Source organism: Uranotaenia lowii, chromosome 2, assembly GCF_029784155.1.
Source record: "Uranotaenia lowii strain MFRU-FL chromosome 2, ASM2978415v1, whole genome shotgun sequence".
Lineage (NCBI taxonomy): Eukaryota > Metazoa > Arthropoda > Insecta > Diptera > Culicidae > Uranotaenia > Uranotaenia lowii.
In genome coordinates this window covers 243,035,144-243,061,647 of record NC_073692.1, presented here as the reverse complement: position 1 = coordinate 243,061,647, position 26,504 = coordinate 243,035,144, and the positions used below count along the sequence as shown (strand labels likewise).

The window sequence follows — 26,504 nt, the reverse complement described above, 5'->3', positions numbered from 1 at the left end:
AGTGATGAAAATAAATCCAAACACATTTAGTGAAATTTTTCAAACAAAGTCAATAACTCAAACAATTATTTTGTTAAAAATTTTTGAGCTTTCAGCATTATTTTTTTGCTCTATATGGCACATTTTCTAGATCATTTGATCTTTGTAAGACATTCAAAGATCGAGATACAGCTAAGGAATCAAGTATTCCCAGGAATCAAGTATCCTCATTCTCCCTTTCTAACAAAAATGTAGCGGACTAATTAGCGAATAGCGTTTGCCCTGATCGGATGAGTAGTTTTCAGACAAAAAAGAAACAAATCTTGTTATTAAAATTTTTAATTTTTGCCTCCAAACAATTTTTTTTGAGCAAGTTCTATAAAAACAATCATGAAGGTTTCTAAAGACCTAAAATACGATTGAAAATAAGCTGATGAGTTTGATGGAAAATTATTTGTTTCATGTTATTTTCCTTGATTTTTGTTGAATAATTCCTCGGATTTGATGTAATTTGGCCAGATATTCCCCAGATATTTGGTCGAAAATTTTGAAATCAAATGCCCGGATTTTGCCAGGTTTTGTTTAAAAGTAATCCCGGTTTTGTCCGGCCCCGATACGTGCTGAAAAAATCTGGCAACCTTAGTATAGGATTTTTATACATTTTTGCACAAAAAACGTGTTGATTTGCGAGAACCGTATAGAAGAAAAGTGCTTACGGCTAAAAATAAACCGTGTAAAAAGAAGTCGTGTTAGAAAAACTGAGCAAAATCAAGGTACGAATAAGGTGTCGGATATTGCGCAATTGGTGCAGTTTTCGTAGCTTAGAAAGAAAGGAAATTTATGTATGTATATTGCCTTCACTTTGGTAAGTAAATGCTGATTTTTTAACTTTCATACGATAATTCTATAATGTATATGGAACGTATATCAAAACAGTATAAGTATATACAGTATATGTATACCTAACTACAAAAATGTTTCCAAGATTAAGGAATGAAAAGGTCATTTCATTGCCCATACTATCCCCTAGAATTTTTATCAAAATCGTTTAACTTTCATATCTGCCATTGTCGTGATTTTACGAATCTCAATTCAGAGATTCACCTAAACACGTCTGTCTCTCGCAAGAATAGATCAATGACTGACTTTGTTTTGTTTGTTTGTCAAGTGCTGCCAAAATAGCAAATGTTCTCATAGAAATTTATTTTATTTTATTCATCTACAGTGTTGCCGAATACAACTATTATTTTATTTTATTCCTAATTAAATTTGATTTATTTTCTGTATATTCTTCATCTCATCCCTACATTCCTTCTCACCTCTATTCTTAATTAAAACTTTTCACACATCAACATTTGTTTTTTTTTCCTTAGTGCAAAATTTTATTTACCAAATATTCTCAATTTTTATTCCATATTCCACATCTTTATTCTCCATCCTACAAATTTTATTTAATTTCTGCTTATCCTTCATCACATTTCTACATTCCTTTTCAACTCTATTCTCAATAAAATCTTTAATTTACCGACTTTTGTTTTTTTTTAAATAAAAAAAATTATATCCTAAATATCCCTCATCTCAATTCTACATTCCATTCTCGGCAAAAGCTTTTCAAATAATTTTTTTTTTGGCATATTCTTCATTTCATTCGAAAATATTCTTCACAAAAGCCTTCCCAATTTGTGCTTTCTCTGTCGCTCTGCTTTTATTTACCAGAGCCGGAACAATCCGCAAAAAACATTCTTAGCAACAGCTTTCTCAAACTGTGCTTTCCTTGTTACTCTGTCTCTGTTTACAAGAGCCGGAATAATTCGATAGTATTCTAAGAAACAGCCTGCTCAACCAGAAGTCTTATTCAAAACAAACAATCAGCAGCAGCAGCCTTAAATATCTGTGCTTCTAACGGCAACTCCGTCTTATTTCCACCGGAAGACCAAATCAAAACAATCAGCAGCAGCAGCCTTAAATATCTGCGCTTTTAACGGCAATTCCGTCTTATTTCCATCGGAAAGCAGCCTTAAATATCTGCGCTTTTCAGGGGCAATTCCGTCTTATTTCCACCGGAAGGCCAAATCAAAACAATCAGCAGCAGCAGCCTTAAATATCTGCGCTTTTCAGGGGCAATTCCGTCTTATTTCCACCGGAAGGCCAAATCAAAACAATCAGCAACAGCAGCCTTAAATATCTGCGCTTTTCAGGGGCAATTCCGTCTTATTTCCACCGGAAGGCCAAATCAAAACAATCAGCAGCAGCAGCCTTAAATATCTGCGCTTTTCAGGGGCAATTCCGTCTTATTTCCACCGGAAGGCCAGATCAAAACAATCAGCAGCAGCAGCCTTAAATATCTGCGCTTTTCAGGGGCCCTTCCGTCTTATTTCCACCGGAAGGCCAAATGAAAACAATCAGCAGCAGCAGCCTTAAATATCTGCGCTTTTAAGGGGCAATTCCGTCTTATTTCCACCGGAAGGCCAAATCAAAACAATCAGCAGCAGCAGCCTTAAATATCTGCGCTTTTCAGGGGCAATTCCGTCTTATTTCCACCGGAAGGCCAGATTAAAACAATCAGCAGCAGCAGCCTTAAATATCTGCGCTTTTCAGGGGCAATTCCATCTTATTTCCACGGAAGGCCAAATCAAAACAATCAGCAGCAGCAGCCTTAAATATCTGCGCTTTTCAGGGGTAATTCCGTCTTATTTCCACCGGAAGGCCAAATCAAAACAATCAGCAGCAGCAGCCTTAAATATCTGCGCTTTTCAGGGGCAATTCCGTCTTATTTCCACCGGAAGGCCAGATCAAAACAATCAGCAGCAGCAGCCTTAAATATCTGCGCTTTTCAGGAGCAATTCCGTCTTATTTCCACCGGAAGGCCAGATCAAAACAATCAGCAGCAGCAGCCTTAAATATCTGCGCTTTTCAGGGGCCCTTCCGTCTTATTTCCACCGGAAGGCCAAATGAAAACAATCAGCAGCAGCAGCCTTAAATATCTGCGCTTTTAAGGGGCAATTCCGTCTTATTTCCACCGGAAGGCCAAATCAAAACAATCAGCAGCAGCAGCCTTAAATATCTGCGCTTTTCAGGGGCAATTCCGTCTTATTTCCACCGGAAGGCCAGATTAAAACAATCAGCAGCAGCAGCCTTAAATATCTGCGCTTTTCAGGGGCAATTCCATCTTATTTCCACCGGAAGGCCAAATCCAAACAATCAGCAGCAGCAGCCTTAAATATCTGCGCTTTTCAGGGGCAATTCCGTCTTATTTCCACCGGAAGGCCAAATCCAAACAATCAGCAGCAGCAGCCTTAAATATCTGCGCTTTTCAGGGGCAATTCCGTCTTATTTCCACCGGAAGGCCAAATCAAAACAATCAGCAGCAGCAGCCTTAAATATCTGCGCTTTTCAGGGGCAATTCCGTCTTATTTCCACCGGAAGGCCAGATCAAAACAATCAGCAGCAGCAGCCTTAAATATCTGCGCTTTTCAGGGGCCCTTCCGTCTTATTTCCACCGGAAGGCCAAATCAAAACAATCAGCAGCAGCAGCCTTAAATATCTGCGCTTTTAAGGGGCAATTCCGTCTTATTTCCACCGGAAGGCCAAATCAAAACAATCAGCAGCAGCAGCCTTAAATATCTGCGCTTTTCAGGGGCAATTCCGTCTTATTTCCACCGGAAGGCCAGATTAAAACAATCAGCAGCAGCAGCCTTAAATATCTGCGCTTTTCAGGGGCAATTCCGTCTTATTTCCACCGGAAGGCCAGATCAAAACAATCAGCAGCAGCAGCCTTAAATATCTGCGCTTTTAAGGGGCAATTCCGTCTTATTTCCACCGGAAGGCCAAATCAAAACAATCAGCAGCAGCAGCCTTAAATATCTGCGCTTTTCAGGGGCAATTCCGTCTTATTTCCACCGGAAGGCCAGATTAAAACAATCAGCAGCAGCAGCCTTAAATATCTGCGCTTTTCAGGGGCAATTCCATCTTATTTCCACCGGAAGGCCAAATCCAAACAATCAGCAGCAGCAGCCTTAAATATCTGCGCTTTTCAGGGGCAATTCCGTCTTATTTCCACCGGAAGGCCAAATCAAAACAATCAGCAGCAGCAGCCTTAAATATCTGCGCTTTTCAGGGGCAATTCCGTCTTATTTCCACCGGAAGGCCAGATCAAAACAATCAGCAGCAGCAGCCTTAAATATCTGCGCTTTTCAGGGGCCCTTCCGTCTTATTTCCACCGGAAGGCCAAATCAAAACAATCAGCAGCAGCAGCCTTAAATATCTGGGCTTTTAAGGGGCAATTCCGTCTTATTTCCACCGGAAGGCCAAATCAAAACAATCAGCAGCAGCAGCCTTAAATATCTGCGCTTTTCAGGGGCAATTCCGTCTTATTTCCACCGGAAGGCCAGATTAAAACAATCAGCAGCAGCAGCCTTAAATATCTGCGCTTTTCAGGGGCAATTCCATCTTTTTTCCACCGGAAGGCCAAATCCAAACAATCAGCAGCAGCAGCCTTAAATATCTGCGCTTTTCAGGGGCAATTCCGTCTTATTTCCACCGGAAGGCCAAATCAAAACAATCAGCAGCAGCAGCCTTAAATATCTGCGCTTTTCAGGGGCAATTCCGTCTTATTTCCACCGGAAGGCCAGATCAAAACAATCAGCAGCAGCAGCCTTAAATATCTGCGCTTTTCAGGGGCCCTTCCGTCTTATTTCCACCGGAAGGCCAAATCAAAACAATCAGCAGCAGCAGCCTTAAATATCTGCGCTTTTAAGGGGCAATTCCGTCTTATTTCCACCGGAAGGCCAAATCAAAACAATCAGCAGCAGCAGCCTTAAATATCTGCGCTTTTCAGGGGCAATTCCGTCTTATTTCCACCGGAAGGCCAGATTAAAACAATCAGCAGCAGCAGCCTTAAATATCTGCGCTTTTCAGGGGCAATTCCATCTTTTTTCCACCGGAAGGCCAAATCCAAACAATCAGCAGCAGCAGCCTTAAATATCTGCGCTTTTCAGGGGCAATTCCGTCTTATTTCCACCGGAAGGCCAAATCAAAACAATCAGCAGCAGCAGCCTTAAATATCTGCGCTTTTCAGGGGCAATTCCGTCTTATTTCCACCGGAAGGCCAGCTCAAAACAATCAGCAGCAGCAGCCTTAAATATCTGCGCTTTTCAGGGGCCCTTCCGTCTTATTTCCACCGGAAGGCCAAATCAAAACAATCAGCAGCAGCAGCCTTAAATATCTGCGCTTTTAAGGGGCAATTCCGTCTTATTTCCACCGGAAGGCCAAATCAAAACAATCAGCAGCAGCAGCCTTAAATATCTGCGCTTTTCAGGGGCAATTCCGTCTTATTTCCACCGGAAGGCCAGATTAAAACAATCAGCAGCAGCAGCCTTAAATATCTGCGCTTTTCAGGGGCAATTCCATCTTATTTCCACCGGAAGGCCAAATCCAAACAATCAGCAGCAGCAGCCTTAAATATCTGCGCTTTTCAGGGGCAATTCCGTCTTATTTCCACCGGAAGGCCAAATCCAAACAATCAGCAGCAGCAGCCTTAAATATCTGCGCTTTTCAGGGGCAATTCCGTCTTATTTCCACCGGAAGGCCAAATCAAAACAATCAGCAGCAGCAGCCTTAAATATCTGCGCTTTTCAGGGGCAATTCCGTCTTATTTCCACCGGAAGGCCAGATCAAAACAATCAGCAGCAGCAGCCTTAAATATCTGCGCTTTTCAGGGGCCCTTCCGTCTTATTTCCACCAGAAGGCCAAATCAAAACAATCAGCAGCAGCAGCCTTAAATATCTGCGCTTTTAAGGGGCAATTCCGTCTTATTTCCACCGGAAGGCCAAATCAAAACAATCAGCAGCAGCAGCCTTAAATATCTGCGCTTTTCAGGGGCAATTCCGTCTTATTTCCACCGGAAGGCCAGATTAAAACAATCAGCAGCAGCAGCCTTAAATATCTGCGCTTTTCAGGGGCAATTCCATCTTATTTCCACCGGAAGGCCAAATCCAAACAATCAGCAGCAGCAGCCTTAAATATCTGCGCTTTTCAGGGGCAATTCCGTCTTATTTCCACCGGAAGGCCAAATCAAAACAATCAGCAGCAGCAGCCTTAAATATCTGCGCTTTTCAGGGGCAATTCCGTCTTATTTCCACCGGAAGGCCAGATCAAAACAATCAGCAGCAGCAGCCTTAAATATCTGCGCTTTTCAGGGGCCCTTCCGTCTTATTTCCACCGGAAGGCCAAATCAAAACAATCAGCAGCAGCAGCCTTAAATATCTGCGCTTTTAAGGGGCAATTCCGTCTTATTTCCACCGGAAGGCCAAATCAAAACAATCAGCAGCAGCAGCCTTAAATATCTGCGCTTTTCAGGGGCAATTCCGTCTTATTTCCACCGGAAGGCCAGATTAAAACAATCAGCAGCAGCAGCCTTAAATATCTGCGCTTTTCAGGGGCAATTCCGTCTTATTTCCACCGGAAGGCCAGATTAAAACAATCAGCAGCAGCAGCCTTAAATATCTGCGCTTTTCAGGGGCAATTCCATCTTATTTCCACCGGAAGGCCAAATCCAAACAATCAGCAGCAGCAGCCTTAAATATCTGCGCTTTTAAGGGGCAATTCCGTCTTATTTCCACCGGAAGGCCAAATCAAAACAATCAGCAGCAGCAGCCTTAAATATCTGCGCTTTTAAGGGGCAATTCCGTCTTATTTCCACCGGAAGGCCAAATCAAAACAATCAGCAGCAGCAGCCTTAAATATCTGCGCTTTTCAGGGGCAATTCCGTCTTATTTCCACCGGAAGGCCAGATCAAAACAATCAGCAGCAGCAGCCTTAAATATCTGCGCTTTTCAGGGGCAATTCCATCTTATTTCCACCGGAAGGCCAAATCCAAACAATCAGCAGCAGCAGCCTTAAATATCTGCGCTTTTCAGGGGCAATTCCGTCTTATTTCCACCGGAAGGCCAAATCAAAACAATCAGCAGCAGCAGCCTTAAATATCTGCGCTTTTCAGGGGCAATTCCGTCTTATTTCCACCGGAAGGCCAGATCAAAACAATCAGCAGCAGCAGCCTTAAATATCTGCGCTTTTCAGGGGCCCTTCCGTCTTATTTCCACCGGAAGGCCAAATCAAAACAATCAGCAGCAGCAGCCTTAAATATCTGCGCTTTTAAGGGGCAATTCCGTCTTATTTCCACCGGAAGGCCAAATCAAAACAATCAGCAGCAGCAGCCTTAAATATCTGCGCTTTTCAGGGGCAATTCCGTCTTATTTCCACCGGAAGGCCAAATCAAAACAATCAGCAGCAGCAGCCTTAAATATCTGCGCTTTTCAGGGGCAATTCCGTCTTATTTCCACCGGAAGGCCAGATCAAAACAATCAGCAGCAGCAGCCTTAAATATCTGCGCTTTTCAGGGACAATTCCGTCTTATTTCCACCGGAAGGCCAAATCAAAACAATCAGCAGCAGCAGCCTTAAATATCTGCGCTTTTCAGGGGCCATTCCGTCTTATTTCCACCGGAAGGCCAAATCAAAACAATCAGCAGCAGCAGCCTTAAATATCTGCGCTTTTCAGGGGCAATTCCGTCTTATTTCCACCGGAAGGCCAAATCAAAACAATCAGCAGCAGCAGCCTTAAATATCTGCGCTATTTGTGCTTATTCTACCAACCACGCCATTGTCGTGATTTTACGAATCTCAATTCAGAGATTCACCTAAACACGTCTGTCTCTCGCAAGAATAGATCAATGACTGACTTTGTTTTGTTTGTTTGTCAAGTGCTGCCAAAATAGCAAATGTTCTCATAGAAATTTATTTTATTTTATTCATCTACAGTGTTGCCGAATACAACTATTATTTTATTTTATTCCTAATTAAATTTGATTTATTTTCTGTATATTCTTCATCTCATCCCTACAATTAATTTAATAATTAATTCAAACATATTCTTGTGTCAAAAATATGGTTCATTATGAAATTTGAAACTTGGAATTGGATATGAATGTAAAATAAACTTTTTCGAGTTTCAAATCGAATAGAACGCTTTAGTCGCAAATCCAAGGTTTTAAATCTTTGATTCTGAACTATAAAAGTGAAGAGTCGATTTTTTTTTTGTCTTTATTAGAGAGACTTTTAGCCTTCGGCTGGTTCGTCTAAGTCGATTCTTGATTTTAAAATTACCTTAATGTAACGATTCAACAGCGTATCTCGTGATTACAAATTTAGCTTTGCAGAATTTGAAAGTAAAAACTTAAGCACAATTTTATAAGATTCTATTAGAACCTTGACATTACACATGTTTTTTGTTCAATTTTATTTTTCATAGCCATATTTCAAAACCTTCAAGCAATTAAACATCATCTAGCTTATTTAGTTGCCTGCCTGGAAACAAAAGCTGTTGATTTAGAGACAGCTCTATCATTTCCTCAAGAGTTCAGCCATAAGTTTTACGAGGAAAAAGTTGAAATCCAACTTACCTACACTTGATCTTTGCACAAATCAGGCAGTGTCAGTTGCTTTTGAGCGTGGGTTTCGGGAGTGTGTGCAAAAACCTTTAACGATACCTACTTCACCACGTTTGACAAAAACGGCGTGCGTGGAATTAATTCGCAACAAACTCCATCGGCAACGGCTAACGCTCTAAGGCCAGACGTGGAGGGAGTTTGGAGAAATTTTCTAAGCTTTAAACACCCAATCTTGGCGATCGATGATTGTTTTCCAAGTTTGCCTTTTGGGAGTGTGCCAGATTTACCTGAGTCAGAGTCAGTGCCGTCAACTGTTTGTTGGTATTTATATGGATAGGAGAGTTCATATGGCAGAGTCCCCACCTTATTTTTAGAGGTTCCCAAACGGAGGGTGTCATAAAGTTTTGCTTTCGATTCGGCTACTTCAAGCCCTCTGGATCTGGAGTCTCGCAAACGTCAAGTGGCGTATAAAGCCGGACGATCAAGTAGAAGTGGAGAAATTTTTCTGCCTCGTTGCCTGAATACATAATTACTGGAGCGAGATTGCTGCGAGAAAGACCCCAGAGAGATAGAGAGGGAACTCAACTTTGTCGCGTTGAGTGATTAATGGCTGGTGCGCTGTAAATCAGGAGGAAATTCTTCACGGAAGCATTGTTTATGATTTTATGAACAGCAGATTGCTTTTACAAACGAGATAAAACAATGACCACCCGACTTCTGAAACCGTCTCCGTTTCCATGCCATAAACTATGCTATCTCGAATCCAAGTCTCAATTTTCAAGCAAAGGATCACAAACTAACAGACTACGTTTCAAGTGGAATCTGTGTTGTTTCATTTAGAAATAAAGCCGGACCTAGTAGTACTTTCGTCATTCTTTCACTTGTCAGCGAAAGATAAATGGAGATTTGGAGTTGATGTCTGCATGTCTGTGGTTGATAAGATTTGAATCGGCTTTGAATTTAACAAAACGATTTTGTTTTAATTAGCACGGTTAGTACCTTCATTCAATTCGTTGTAAGCATTTTTTGAATTATCATACAATTTGCAATCATACAATACAGCTTGCTGCAGTCTAATGAACATGCTATGAAGTATACAAAGAAAGTGAACTTCCACTCCGAAAGAACAACCTGATAACCAACAGGCCCGAGCAAATGATCTGTCCAAGGGGAGTAAAGGAATTCATATTTAGCTAGAAATATGACCAAAATCAAAAATGCACAATGAATAAGGAAATTGATTCCTGAAATCATTGTCTTACTAATGATCACCACAAAATCTCGAAAAATAATGGATTCTACCGATACGATTCAAATTATCCAGATTCAAAGTTTCAAATTGATGTTTTCCCCGGTAAGTCACAAATTTGAAATCACTGTTTTCGAAATCAATGGCACTGATTCAGTGCACAGAAATAGAATACATAAAATATAAAACCATATTTAAAACAACATAAATCTGAATTCTGAAACATATTTCAGATCAGGTCAAAGATTAACCTTGATTGAAAATTATTTGGCAAAATGATAGGTTAAAATACCTACTTTTCAACAGTTTTTACTTGTTTTGTCGGAAAAATAATAATAATAAAATTATTGACTAAAGTTTTTCATCTAAAATTTGATTGGTTCTGTGAATTAGACTTTTTTCTTTCTTCTCTACCTTTTTTATTGATCAAATGTCTCAAAACAAAGTTTTTATTATCTTTTTACTAAAATCTCTCGATGGTCTAATTTTCGACATTTAATTTTAGTTTTCGACAAGAACATTCCCACCTCCTTTGTTTGCAAATAAATATGAATATTTGGATATTGGAATTGCTTGCCTACTTCATGGCGTTTTTGACACCATGGAAACAGAATAAACATACACAGTAAGATGGGTGTCGAAAAACAGATTATTAGGTGAATTTTCAGCGCTAGTTTTCGACAGCTTAAAACAGTTTAAATTTTATGAAATACTACCGAAAATATGAAATAAACTACCAAAAACACTTTATTCAGAGCCATATCCATCCATCGATTTCTTTTGTGTTACTTACATTCGAATAAAAGGTAAGTTTTTTGAAAACCATTCTTATTTGGTCGATGGCATAAAAATTTAACAGGTGGTTTAGAATAAAACTTTCAAATGAAAGATTTTCTACTATTAAACAACTGATTGAATAATTTTCAATGTTCAACATATGCTAAACTGGGAGAGCAACAATAAACAAAATTTGAACATACATAGCTTGAGCACCCAAATAGAAAGATAACTTTTATTGAAAATAGGTCGAAGCTTGATAAAAATATTTCATAACAATTTAAATATAAATTCGTATTTAGAAAAAATACTAATATTCATTTAGAACTTTGGAAAATTTATTCAAAACACAAAGTTGTTGATTTAGGTTAATTTTATAAAAAAGAAAACATTTGAAATTACATATTTCAAGAGCGCCAGTGATCAAAAACAGATATAAGTGATTTTTTTTAGTTCAAAATTTTCCAGTTAACACAATAAAAGACTAAATATGTTTACTTTTGAAGCTCACAATAATATATTTATAATGCAACATGTTCAATTTATTGATTGAAAGAGCGTCAGATAACACTTCCATCGAGGTGGTAGAGATTGATCGCGGTTTAACGTACACAGTAAACGAAAATTACCGAGTTCGGTAATTTTTTTACCGAAATCCTAACATGTGGAGCTCGTTAAACTGTTCGGTAATTTTCTCGGTAAAAAATAAACGAACATCGGTAAATCGATTCTCCATTTACCGATGTTCGTTTATTTTTTACCGAAAAAATTACCGAACAGTTTAACGAACTCCACATGTTAGGATTTCGGTAAAAAAATTACCGAACTCGGTAATTTTCGTTTACTGTGTAGCTTTTTCAAAAATAAGTAGAATATCGCAGTGAGTGACTAGTGTGTGTAAAGTTTTTCCCCAAAAATCCGCCTTCGACGCAACCGCGAGTTTCGGTCGTTGCTCTCGCTTCGCAATCGCTCATTATTCGTCGTATCGTCGGGGCGTCGCTGCCGATCAGGATAGCTAGATTCTTTTGGTATGCTACTCCGTTGCTTGCATATGTATTAGTAGGCCAACCAAAATAGTTATAGAAATTCCACAAAAATGTATGGAATTTTTTTGAACTATTGGTGTTCTAGAAAAACTACTATTTTAAAATTCTGCAAAAAATATAAAAATGTTAACCAATGTATTTGCAATTCATTAAGCGCTTATGCGGTTGAAAAACATATTTTTTAGGTGGATTTTTTATTGAGTTAAAAAAAAATTCTTTTTGCTAAATTCCTAATAACTGATTGTTTTTAAATTTTGTTGGACCTAAAATAAAGTAGCATTCATGACAAGTTGCAACAAGTCATTTTTTAGCATATCTTTACAACTATATTTGCAAAAATGCTTTCCGAAATTCGAATGTTTTGCAGAAATACTGCTAAATTTCCAAAAAAAAAACTGTCTCGTAGTCAGAATATTGAAAGCATTAGAACATAAATTTTACTAATTTCAGCACATGTTATTTCAAAGAATGCGACTGTATACTTATTTGAACAATAAGACCTCGCAATTTTCCATAAATTGTAATTTCGTTTCAAATCCCATACATAACGTTCGAAATTCCATAACTATTTTTGACCCTGCGTTTACACGGCTCTGTCGATTGAGGTTAAGCGCAATGTTTTACCTTCTTCTCTACCTATCTTGGCTACCGATCGTGTTATTACCAGGAAGCATCGACTATTGGCGATTTGCAGCTTAAAACGACTCTCAGAGGGCCCTGCGATCAAAATGATGATGTTATGGACTCAAGTGTCAAAACGCGTAGTAGTTTTTCAAAACACAAGACAATTTTTGAAAATTTCGCAGTTTAACAAAGTATTTAGTCGGTTTTGATTGGATAATATGGTAAGAAAAAGTGAATTCTTGAATCTATACTTTTCGAAACATGTTCATGACTTAATCTTCATTAATTTTTAGTTTTCCGGGAACAAACAAAAAGTGTCAACTTGCAACTGCCTTTTTAATGTGCCGTTATTTTAAGAAAAATTTTGTGAAAACAGACGCTCCAGGATAAAAAATAACTAACCTCATTCAGATAACAAGTGCCAATGAATGTGACGAAACGGACGGAACCGATTTGGAACAGAAAAGGATGTTTTGTTTTTTTACGGTATCTAAAAATCACATCGGCCTGACGATGGCCAGACAGAATTTTACGAGCCATTCACCCCCTGAGTTGGGCATGTGCTTTCACTATGGTTTGAATTTGAAAATTCAAAATTTAATCCGATAGAAAATTCCAGCGAATCTGTATTTACTAACGAAAAAAGCATTGAAACTAGTAAAATAATAATTTTCTTACAAGATTTAGCAATTTTAATTGTTTGAAACTTGATTGTTTCCACAAAAAAGTTAGCTTTTGGAACGAATTGTATTCACTGCCATGTTGAAAAAGTCTGCAATCATCACCCTTTTGTAAGTTTCATTAATGACAACCAGTTTGCGTTGCATGTAGAATTGGCGATTTGCAGCTCAAAACGACACTCAGAAGGCGCTGCGATTAAAATGATGATATTATCGATCGAAACGTCAAAGCCAGTAGTAATTTTCCAAAACAAAAGAGAAATTTTTGAAATTTTGGAGTTGAAATGAAAATTATTGAAGATTGGATTATAGAATAAGATAAGAAAAAGTGAACTACGCAATTTTTCATAGCTTTAAAACCCAGGTAGGGTTGTTTTATATATGTATGTTATTTTTCAGTTTGCCACCGAAATCAGCTTCTAGTGCAGAAAATACCTACTGAATTTTTAGAAATGATCAAGAAATAACTCGTAAGATGACAATCTTCAACACTTATTTATTGAATTACTATATTTATGAATCATTTTTAGATATGCGCCGAGTTCGAATCAAATGTTTCTGAACTTTTTGTTAAAATTAAGCATTCTCATTATGAAGACTAAAGATTGTTTACGGAATTGGCAGCCACTTTCAAAAGGCAAGAAGAATATTGGAGAAGTGCGAAAAATCAGCAGTGCGATCGATAGCAGGTCCATGATCTTTACTTCATTGCTCCAGCAATTAATAAATTAACGATTCAAAATGTTATGTAGTATTTTTTATACGAAGAAGTTCCCAGCAAAGTCATTAAAGAAATAAAATTGTAGCATTGAATAAGGAATCCAGGTCTGAGATGTAAAATGATAAGTAATAGTTCAAGATATGAAAAATAAATAAATTTTTAAATAATCAACTTAAATATTTCGAGTGTATATGATGATTCGTAAACGCAATATTAAGAACTTAACTGGGAAATATCCATGCATCTAAGCCTTTCAATTTCCGATGACTTGTTGAGCCCTCTTATTCACATGAGTTTGAATAATCGTTATCACTTATTATCAGACAAGAGAGCTGAACCGCTGGAGATGTGAATAGCTTCGTAATGGGCATCGGTTGAAAGCAAATTTCAGCTTTAGAATATCAATGTAATGATTTTGTTTTATAAAAGACCTTTTTTGGCATTCGGGTTCATGTCATGATTTAATAATGTCTCAAAAATCGATCTCAATTGATGCTGCGTTTTCATAGTTTGAAACTAATCATTTTGCAAATCTAATTTTATTCAAAAAACATAGAAAACTCTTCTTTTTTCAACAAAAACCATTGCAACCAGTTAATTTCAGATTTTATAACAAAATTCAGTCATTGTTAGTATCTGAAGTTTCGTTATTTCCGTACAAATCATGAATTTACGAACAATTCGTATTCACTGCCGTGTTGAAAATCACCTATCATCACCCTTTTGTTAGTTACGTATGTGAAAATCAGTTGGCGCTGCATGTCAAAAAGTTTTGCTGCAAATCGCCAATAGCTTTGCTGCAAATCGCCAATCCAAGTTGGCCATCTGGTTGTGAGATGACAAACAATTCTGGCTGCATGCCGTTGACGTTGTTGCGTAGTCGTTCGTTGCTTCGAAGGCGGATTTTTGGGGAAAAACTTCACACACACTAGTCACTCACTGCGATATTCTAATTATTTTTGAAAAAGCTACGTTAAACCGCGATCAATCTCTACCACCTCGATGGAAGTGTTATCTAACGCTTACAGTACAACGCATAAATAACATCAACACAAGATGCCAAAACGAGTATCACTCATTTCAAGCGTGGATTTTAAAGATGACTGTGGTAACTGAATGCACACCGCGACAAGTCAATGTAATCATACTGGGGATATTCTGATATTTACAACGAAATTAACTTTTCAGGTGCAGGAAACCCTTGCGACCCTGGATTTTGTTTTCAGAAAGGAGGGGAGAGAACATTTTTTAAGGAAATCCTATTTGACAAATAGGATGAATAAGCAGAAAAATAAAACAAATGTGATTTACTTATAATTGTCTAATAGAAATGATCTCACCAAACTCCATTGAAAAGTGATAGGTGCTGTCTTCCAATTCTTGCATTCAAATATTTTCAACATCAGTAATCGCTCCCTCGTATTTTATTTATTCACGAGAAAAAAAATGGGAAAACGCGACGACGAAAAAATCACGTTCGTTCTCATACACGGCTTGCTGTGACTTAATAAAAAGGTTAATTTCTACATTTTCTAGAAATTTGAAAAGATATCATTACAGGTATTTCTTACATAACTGTAAAATAAACAATGTTTTTAGTCCGTTTAATAAATTTGTTGAAGACTGCAAAACAATTTGATTAAATAATTCCGTATTTTAAAGAATGAGGAAAAGAGAACAAAAAAAAACTTCTATTGCTCACCGTTGTCCAAATAACTAGCGATCTTAGAGCAAGTTTACTGGTGTTGGGAAAAAGTTGTAGAAAATTTGACACTTACGGCACATTTTGAAAATTTTGCCATGCAAAAACATATTCAAGACCTGCGGCCTTCTAGTTTTTTTACAACACGTGTTGTATTTTCGCATGCTGTGATGCAAAAATAGCAATATTTCCATCACATACGGCTGAAATAGAAATAGTGTTGTAAAAAAATACAACGCTTCAAGATCTTGAAAATATTTTTGCATGGTAAAATTTTCAAAATGTCAAAATTTCTATCACTTTTTCCCAACACCAGTGAACTTGCTCTTAGGAATTAACTTCAATTTTTTTACAACACTCATGGAAAATTCTATTGTTATTGGGCCCAAAAAGAACCCGAAACAGCTCAATACATTTTTGACCCATTTTTGATCAGTCTAGTTCACATTGAGGATTTTGTGATAATTTGTGATATAAATTTAAACCAGATCACATTTAGAATTCTTATTTTTATAATCGAAATTTCTTAACCCTCTACACTGTATTCGAGCCCATATATGTCCACGAAGTTTTTTTTTTCACTTTTTTTTTTAGTTTAATTCAGCACTGTATGCGATTTCTGACAATTTTAATGCTTCAGAAATTTAATTAGCAATCATAAACCTTTAAAAAACTATCCTATCTTTAACACTTTTTGAAAAATGAGAACTATTGGAAAAACAATTCTGTTTTTTTTTTCTTAATAAATAGCTTGGTTACCTAAATGTCAATAAAGAAATAATTATATAAACAATATTGATGTAGAGGAAGTAAAGCAGGCTTTGGGTTTGCTATTTTAAGAAAGAGCAGTCTTGAAGTTGGATGCCTAAGAGCAAGTTCACTGGTGTTGGGAAAAAGTGGTAGAATTTTTGATATTTTGAATATTTTTGGGTATTGTATTTTTTACAGCACTGATTCTATTTCAGCCGTATGTGATAGAAATATTGCTATCCTTGCATCACAGCATGCGAAACTACAACACGTGTTGGTAAAAAATTGAAGGCCACTGATCTTGAAAATGTTTTTGCATGGCAAAATTTTCAAAATTTGCTAAAAATGACCAAATTTCTACCACTTTTTCCAAACACCAATGAAATTGTTCTAAGGCAAGAAATCCATCATCTTTAATACAGTCGATTTTCCGAAAGAATCTTCATTGGAAAAATGGAAGCTCGCAGCTAAGTTTTCATTTTTTTTTCTCAATTTCTTTTTTTTTACTAGAAGTCATAAGTTGCAATTAGAAAATCGTCACAAACATTTTCGGATTGCGGTAATAAAACATTTTTTCAATGGATTAGTGGGCAACTTTCACGCCGTTTGATCGGTAATTACATTCCTGATTGAATACATGATATTTAATTTCAATAAAATAATGTTTATGTTCGATTTTTAACAAAACGTGAAATCAATCAACGTTTATATGAATTTCAAAAAATTACAAATCGGCCAAAACATAGATTTTGCTTGAATTCCAATCTTTACAAGATCACAAATATAAAAATTCTACTGTATAAATACATGCTGATTTATAGAAAATTTTAATGTGAAGGCTAGATGATAAAAAAAAATCAATTGCATCCAGGTAACCTCGGTCTTAAAGCACAACATTATTCTTTCGTCCTTATTCTATCTTTTCGAATCTATCATTTGACTACTAGGGCGTGGCCGGCGCCGATCTTGATGTTCAAAGAGAGAGCATCAGTTTTGGGCATTGTGAATGTGCTGTCAATTGATGGCCTCGGTTAATCACGGAGTTGTAACCATTGGCAAAGTAAAACTTGTTCTACTGAGCCACGCCTGCGATCGTGGAATTCTAAGTATTTGTAATCTCAATCTTGGAACCTGTCTTGAATAATTTAATTTATTTTGATCATGAAATTTCGTGATGCATTTCGGGTCAAAGACACCAGGTGGATGTGAGTAGTAAATCAAGCTAATCTAAACTGAACTAAATAGCTTAGTTATAGGTCGATAAAGTTAATAACATTAACAAAAAAAATCTCAACGGATTCATAGTTCATGCAATGAGTTTAAAAAATTAAACAACAATTAAATTTATCAAGAACAAGAATGAAATGCGTGATGTTAAATATATGAAGCTCACATTTTTCTAGTTCTATCTGATATTTCATTGATCTTTTATGCTGATAGTTTGTGCTTAAACATGTTCAGTTCATACTACACTTAAAAGAAATGCTCCTCTATGTAATCCGTCAACGCAAATTTTCGAATTAAAATTAATCATTCATTACTTTCCCAAAATTTTTAGTTAACAATATTCATATAGTTTTCCTACGGTCTAATCCGTTTATTTCCTTCTAGACGACTAACGAGTTTGGTCCCCGCATGGTGACGTAATGTGCGGAACACCTCCCAAATGGCTATCGGACCTGTAGCACGGGCCAAACGACGACGGCAATTTCCATTCATAAAACTAAGGCTCGTGACCAAAGTGCTAAATGTGTGCTGCGCTGCGTTAAGCTCGTTGTTGTCACCGCCGCCGCCTCAAGAACTTATCCCCGGTAGCCATGATCGTTTTTGTGCACTCAGCCAGCTACATACATACATTCATACATATAAAGGTACCAACATTCATTTTTATATAGGTGATCGAGGGAGATCAAGTGCACTTGCAGGCCATGTTTGTCGCCGTTGGCTTGGTCGTTCGTTACAACCCCTCGGAAAGCTTCAACCGGACCAGATCGTCATCCCATTATAGGAGCTGCAAATACATGGATGTCTAAAACTGCGCGTTCACAAAACCGCATTGGCCATTTGGAGGACCGGTTTCGCGAGACCACATAGTGGCCAATAAATATCAACATCCAGACATCGAGGGATAAAAGTAAACGATTTGCTGATGTTGTTGTTTTTGCTGATTGAAATTATGGCCGTGTGGCGGCGCTCAAAAGTAACGATTCCGATTCTAGGGAGGGTGTAAGTTGTTTTAGCCAGTTATGAGGATTGTGGTGTGTATTTAGTAGATCGCCTTTCTTCCACTTCAGACACTGCGAATGGTGATGTTATTTACATTTTGGTCAATTGATGTGCAGTGAGGTTTGCTGCAGTCGTTATCTTGAGGCCATCTTGCGAATGATATGAAGATAGTTGAGCAATTGCAGCATTCAGTCAACTACTGCCAGGCGAACTAGTTCGGCGAAAAACCTCAAAGGCGTCGCTTTTACGATTACACAATGACATGCAGCACAAATTCGAAATAAAACTTATTCATTTTTCGAGTTGACACAATGTTGTAAACTAGTTTGATCTTGATCAGGGTTAACTTTTTCCTAAACTAAACACTAGAATCACAGAGCAAATCGAAATGCCAAGTTTGACCCTTATACGCTACATTACATAAAGTTAAGGAATGTGAGAGGTTTTATCAAGCGCAATTCAAAAATTTCAATAGAATGATGGGAAATCATAAAAATGATCAGTTTTTCTGACTGGTTCGTCTAGCTGACTAATAAACAGGGGTAACTTATCTGGTAAAATAAACAAAATACGGAGGTCAAATTTTGCGACAAATATTTGGACCTCTAGCGGGGAGAAATTTTCAAAAATTTCGTAATGGACAGCAAAACGAACTCTTTAGCGAGCACCTGGCGGGTTTCCAGCCAAGAACTTTTCGTTGAAAAGTCTTGTCTGGGTGTTCCGATAATTATCAAGGAGAAAAAAATTGAAAAATTCAATGGCTAGTACTGGAGGAGGCTGAAGATCTGTTGAAGCTGCAATTCAGTCGATGTTTCATAACGATTGCTAAATATACAAAGACGACTGCCTCTAAATTCGACCATTTTCCCTAAATAGCACTTAGAAGGTGGCATGAAAAGTAGTCATGCAATACCTCGCTAGGCACGCAGCAGTGATGTCAATTGAATTTATAGCTTATCAATGCCAACAAACATGCCCCTGTTAAACAGCTAATAACTTTTTTGGCTAATCAGATACAAAGTTAAGATCTTGGACAAAGTTGGACAAGAACGATATTTTTACCATCCGAAGATTTCATGTACGATATAGCTAATTCACGAGCACGATCTGTGCTAGATTTTTTGAACAATCTTGGAGTTTTCGATAATATTAACGAAAGTTATCGCACGGTTCAATGTGCATTAGATTTTAACGTTTTGTCGTTCTACACTGTCGTTTACGGCATATTGCTGAACCATTGTAGAATAACCAAATTAAAATCAGGCTGCCCTAGATACCCGGAGTGGTTTGACGCTGAAACAATTCGCTTCTTAAAAGACAAACGAAGGAAAAATAATCGTTTGCACAGAGTCAAGCGTTGTTTGTACCTTGAAAATCTTCAAAGAAATATCCAAACTGAACCGAAATTTTTTTTGGAAATATGTTAATTCCATGCGCAAATCAAACTTAACACCGAAAAATGTTTCATATCACACTGATAAAGCAGATAATTCGAAAGAAGCATTAGAACTATTTGCAAATTATTTTTTAAGTGTATACTGCTCGAATAATGTACCAAGTGATCAAGAATATCAATTTCCAGAAGAAGTTATTCGTGAGCTAACAATATCGATTTTAGATGTCAGAGAGAAAATTTTAATGCTTGATGAATCCAAAGGCAGTGGTCCCGATGGCTTACCGAACTCGGTCCTTAGAAAGTGTGTAAACGGACTCGAAGCATCCTTACACCGCCTGTTCTCAGACTCACTTCACGAAGGAATTTTTTCGAAGTTTTGGAAGAATTCGCACATCGTAACGATACATAAAAGTTTTTCTAAGCTTTTAGTTGAAAATTATCGTGGAGTGGCAATACTGTCTGCCTTACCAAAGCTTTTTGAGAGCATCGTTTACGACCAAATGTACCCTTGGCTGGAGAGGAAAATGTCGGACGTTCAACATGGTTTTCTGAGACGGCGGTCGACCGTGACAAATCTTGGCGAATTTGTATCGCGATCTTCACAGTGGATGATGCGAGGACTTTAAGTCGATACTATATACACGGACATGTCGAAAGCATTTGATGTGGTCGAAATCAATGCTCTTCTTTTCTTCACTTTGCAAGAATGGAATTGCTGGTAACTGCCTTAAATGGATACATTCTTACCTTATTGAAAGAGTTCAGTACGTGAGGCTGGGAAATGTCAGATCTGGTGCATTCTCGGTTAACAGTGGTGTACCACAAGGGAGTCACTTGGGACCCCTTCTTTTCATCATTGTTATGAACGAGTTTCCCGAAGTTCTGCACGACGTGTTCGTGCTGATAAACGCTGATGATTTGAAAATATTTCTTCCTGTTCGTCACCAGAAAGATTGTTCGATTCTGCAAAACGCATTGTACCGATTATCAGAATGTTGCAGAAACTTTGAATTGAAAATTAAAGCATCGAAATGTAGCGTTGTTTCATTTTCTCGGAAAACATCGAACATAGTCTATGAGTATAGCCTCGAAAACAGCTTGATCATTACTAGGAAGACGTCAGTAAAAGATCTTGGAGTGGAGATAGATAGAGAGCTGAATTTCTCTAAGCACATAGAGCAAGTGGAAGCCAAAGCAAATTCAATGTTTGGAATGGTCAGCAGAATTTGTAATGCATTGAACGACCCGTATACTATCGTTTCAATTTATGTCGGGTTAGTGCGGACTACAATTGAGTACGGCAGCATTGTTTGGCAACCGTACTACAATGTTCACATCAATAAACTGGAGAGAGTCCAAAAGAAGTTTCTCAAATACGCGCTAAGAAACCTTGGATGGCAAGAGGAAATGCCGGTTTATCGAGCCCTGTGCATGCTGGTCGGACTGGATTCGCTTGAGAATCGCAGGAAGTTAATTGACGCGTTGCTTTTGAAGGATTTGGCAAGTGGAAGGTATTATTCGCCGTACTTGTTCTCACAGATATCTCCCAACGAAGGACGCAATAGTTTGCGCAGCATAAGGCCGTTCCAGCTATCAAACAGGATCCAAAATTACGCAATTTCAACGCATATGTAGAAGAAATCAACTTAAATATGTCCAGAAACCAAATTAAAGCTAGTATTAGTAAGTGTTTTACTACAAATTAAAGTGTGGTCGATGTTTTTTTAAGTTCAGTCTCAGATAAAAGACTTAGCCTAGGATCATAATTAATAAATAAAGTCGTTTAGCGGAAAATTTCCTCTAAGGAATTTATGAATTGGCACAAAAACCATCAGCAGACTCGGTTCAACAGAAAAAAAACATGTATATATATGTAGCCTACACTGTTTGGCGGAATAAATAAATAAAACATTGAACCAAAACGAAGCATTTTAAGCTCCAGGGTTTGACAAATTCTAAAATGACCCCAAATCCACTCAGTCTAACAGTCAGTCAAATATCTTCATTTAGTGTGTTTTCAGATCTATATTAATAAGTTAAACTGATTTTATGATATGATATTTTGCTAAAATACTACAGTGAGTAAAGAAAAAATGCAATCAATACCATAAGCTACCAAAAAATCTAATTTTAGTGAATTGAAATGAAAAAAGTGAAGTGAAAAAAGAAACTTTTTATCACATAAACTTTTAATAGTTTACAGCACGTGCCAAAAACTAAATTTTTAAATCATGAAACGTTGAAAACCCTGTCACTCATGCAAATTCTTATTATAATTTTCATAAGATACATCTTATGAACCTGTTTTTAGAGTGTAAAATAATTTTTCAAAAGAGTCTTATGACATTCTTTCAATTTTTTTTAATGAAAAATAGAAGAAACGGCATTGTGTAAAAATAATGAATACATTCATCCATTCCATCAGTTTTTCATCATCTATCAGTACGGAGCTTCATAGTTATAGCTAGTTCATAGTTACTAGTTTTTCTTCAAAATTTAATGTTATTGTCATCTCCGGAATGGTAAGTTCGATTTGATGTTTTTGATGTGAACGTTTCATATATTAGTAAATTAAAATACATTTTTTGTTTACTTTTCAGCTAGCTGATCGGCTTACAACGCAAGGTCGAAGATTGAGATGCGTGTAACTTTGATGGAAGCGTCTGTTGATGCGCTGCTGATGGTGACCATTTTTCATATCAAACAAACTTGCCAAACAATAAAATGAATGTTTTCAGCATGAAATACCTAAAATTATTCTTATTAGAAAGTGATTTACTGTTTCCATAAGAACCTCCTATGAAAAGCAACAACCTCTCATTGCAGCAGGCGTTCATCTTCAGAATTCATTCGCTTCATAAGACAATCTTATGAATTTCAATGATGATTCTTATGGCGCCACTTCATAAGAGAATCTTATGGCACACATAATAGTATTTTTCTGAGTGTGTGTGTTCTAGTTTCAGATTCAGAATCAAAAAACGTTATTTTTGCTTACCAAATCAATTACAGAAGGACATGTGACACCTGAAACAAAGAAAAATTAAATATTAGTCAGAGAAGTAACTCAGTGAAAAGAATTTCACGCGCTTTAAAGAATTCAAGCGCTGATTTCGCCCCATTTGGAGGATTTTTTTTTCTTTTTCAGCAAAATTGCATTTGCATAGCTACATTTTCATAAAGTATTTTATATCGTAAACGATGTCAAAAAAAATATTGTTGCACTTGATCTGTTCCTCCGTGACCAAAATGTCCCTCTAGGTCGAAACCTAAGCTGATCCTCGATCTTTCGCGTATTCAGTAGACTGTAGGCTGGATAGGGTTCCCAATAGACCTCCTTGGTCGTTCTTTGAACAGCGATTTCGTGTAAGTTTTCTCGATAGAACTTGGCAATAACAATAGCACGAGTTTGATTTACACACCGATTTTTTTTTCTTTACAAAAACTCATTTTATTTAAGGCTATCAACTAGAAAGTATATTAAATTATTCTCTAACATTACAGCTAATTAGTAAAAAAAGTTTGCCATCGATCTGTTCGCATTCGAGCACAGTAGAATTCTGATCTTGCTCAAGCCTAGCTAAATTTTGTTCTACAAATAATGCTTTCTTTGGCGCATTTTTCGAAATTATTTAGAATGACAAAAAGTAATAATAAAAATTAACTAACTTAATCTATTATCATCTTTTGGTTGTATAACTCTCTTCTGGTTGGGTGGATTCTGGGCTATCATCTCACCTCCCCCTCATGTGTTGATCGTTTCTCGCCTCCCCCTCGGATGATGAACATTCTCGGTCGCACTCTGTTGGGAGCGATTGGGATGATAATGATGATGTTGTGTCGTTGAGTAGAAAATTGGGATGCTGTAGCCACTCTGGCCACTCTCTAGGGATCTTTCGGTTCTCTCTATTGGTTTGCCTCAGTTGTGGATCGCAGTTTTGAAATTTCGTGACGTCATAAACCAGTGGCTCGCAACCACCGATTGCGTTCCGCAACATGATCATTAACATCGTTATAATTTATGTCTTATTATGGTATATATAGCACTAGCTGACCCGGTGTGCTTTACTACTCTTTCCAAAAATTATTGAAATTTGTGGTATTTAGTTATTTACTTTTCATTTATTTGTACAGAATTTTCAATTCAATTTGAAAATCATTCAAATGTTTGTTCAAAATAAAATTGCAACTTTTTTTTATTTTGAAATCGTAACATTTTTTTTTAAATCCGTGTTTCAATCCTTTTTATGACTCCGGACCTGACCTTTTCTGATGACTCCGGATTTCTTTGCTTCATAAGTTTATAACTCATACTAACATCGTGAGAGTAGCCCCCTTCCCCTCTCCTATATTCATAATGAAAGGAAGGGGGGTGGCTTCATAACATCAGAAAAACACTTTTTATAAACAAATACGATTCCATGTCATATATGGCTCCATTTTCGATAAGTTCTCGAGCTATTCAAAAAATTTGTGACCCTCTCCCCACTTTATATCTCCCCTCTGGCAATAAAAGGGGGTCTCAAACCTAGAAAAATATGCTCCCATGCAAATTTGATTCCATTTTCTCGATTAGTTATCGAAATATTTTAAAAGAAACTGTATAAGTGAACCTTCTCCCACTTTTTATCGTTCCACTGAATGGAGGTAGGGCTACTAAATCAACGGAAAAGCTTCTTGTGCTCGAATACCCTCTCATGCCAAATTTGGTCTCGTTTGCTTTATAAGTTGACGAGTTTAGCTATGGAGGGGATAAGATCAAACATTTCGTGTATTCAAATTCACTCCCATGCCAAATTTTGTTCCATTTGTTAGATAATTTCTTAGTTTATGCAAAACAATCGTGTGTGAGCTGCCGTATTCCCTAATTCTATCCATAATTACAGGAGAAAGAAGTTTGAAGTAAAGAAATTACCATTAAACGTATCCAAATGCTTTCCCATGCCAGAGTTGTTTCCATTTGCTCTAGTTATGCGAAAAATTGTAAAGAAGCCCCCCTCTCTCCTTGCTATCACCCCACTGGAAGGTGGCAGTTATACCAAATATTCACCTAAACAATCTTTTTGCTCAAATACCCTCCCAAATTTTGTTCCATTTGCTGAGTAAGTTCCCGAGTGATGTAAAAAATTGTTAGGGAGCACCGTCCTCCCTTAAGATTTTCCGACTGGAAGAACGGAGGGTTCTCGAAATATCATAGAAAAAATTTATCGTTATAAAATACCTTACCACGCCAAATTTGGTTCCATTTGCTTGATTAGTTTTTCAGTTATGCTGAAAGTTGTTTACCTTCATCTTTTGAATCTATCAAAAATTGAGGAATTTTCATGTTTTCCATGTAACTTTTAAACTGGAATGTCAAGGCAATATCTGTATCCATCATTATAAATACATTTAAAGGGCGAACACGAAATTATAATAACTTTATTACCATTGGGTAAAATCAACCAAATTTTGCACACCTTCTCATTAATGTGTATTGTTTACATGCTGTCGAACTCGAAGTTGCGCTTTTTTATTCAACGAAAATAAAGCTGAACGCGAGTCGAGAGAACAAATTCTTTCCAAACACCTGAAATTTCCTGACCTGTCGCACCGGCAGTAGGGAAAAATGTTGAACATTCACCATTCAACCGTCTCCAGGGTGTTGAAGCGGTTGACGTTGAACCACGGCAAAGGAGCTGGAAGAAAACCAGGACCGGAGAAAAAAAAAAAAGACTGAGAGAAAGGTGAAAAGGATGATTAAAGCAAATTCCAACGTCTCAAGCCGTGATTTGGCTAAAAAGATCGGCATGTCGCTACGTCCAGAATGCAAATAAGAGAGCCGAACTACATATATAGAAGGTACAGAACTTCCCAAACCACGATAAGGGTCATCAATCGACAGCTTAAACTTGGGCACGGAAGCTCTACGAGAAGATTCTGACAAAATATGACTGTTGTGTGATGGACGACGAAACGTATATTAAAGCCGATTTTAAGCAAACTCCGGGGTTGGAGTTTTTCACCGGTAAGAGCAAGTTCGATGTGAACGACAAATTATAGAAGACGGAAATGTCGAAGTTCGCCTCCAAATATCTCGTTTGGCAGGCCATCCGCTTTTGAAGACAGAGGAGTGAGCCTTCCGTGACAAAGGGCACAGTAAATGGCGAGATATACAAATCAGATTGCCTCGAGAAGCGCCTTTTGCCGTTCTTACAGCAGCATGAGAAGCTCCGCTATTTAGGCTAGATTTGGCATCTTGCCACTATTCTAAAAGTGTCCTGGAGTTGTATGAGGCCAATTCTGTCCATTTTGTTACAAAGGATTAGAACCTGCCAAACTGTCCGGAGCTGCGCCCGGTGGAGCAGTACTGGGCAATAATGAAGCGGGAACTGGAAAGAAGATAGTCAAAGACGAGATGGACATGTTAAGAAAATGGAAAAAAAACTGAGAAACTGGTACCGGATGACACTGTAAAGACTTCGATGGAGGGCATCAAGCAAAAATGCGTTCAATTTTACACTCAAGGCTCCATCGATTAACTTTTCTTTTGATTTTTGAAGTAAATATATGTTTAAAACATAAAATTACCCTAAAATTTTGGTTTGACACTAAACATTATAAGCAAATTGGCATGACATTTTCGATGTCGCAATATTTTCGTGTTCGCTATTTATAATCAGTTTTTTTAAATCAAGATTGATGGTTCAAGAAATATTTTTTTTACGCTTTATTTATTAAGGGATCAACTTTCATTAAAAACTGATAACTTTTGAATTTACCAAACGCCATATCCCCAAAATAGACCAAATTCGAGAAAGATTTGGATTCAGGATGGAAAATTATTCAAAATAAGTTTTTAAAAGGTGGGTACAATATTCTATCAAAGGAATTATTATATCTAAGGCTCCTCTATTAAACTAAATCAT

At 37.2% G+C, this 26,504-nt stretch overlaps 1 protein-coding gene across 3 annotated transcripts in view; it reads right to left on the bottom strand.

Moving 5' to 3' along the window:
* LOC129743863 (rho GTPase-activating protein conundrum) overlaps window positions 1-26,504 on the bottom strand; it is a 352,674-nt gene that overhangs the window by 263,819 nt on the left and 62,351 nt on the right. For all 3 annotated transcript variants that reach the window (XM_055736074.1, XM_055736076.1, XM_055736075.1), the window contains exon 2: window positions 22,595-22,623. The gene's annotated coding sequence lies outside the window, so the exon portion shown is untranslated. The remainder of the gene's footprint in view (window positions 1-22,594; window positions 22,624-26,504) is intronic.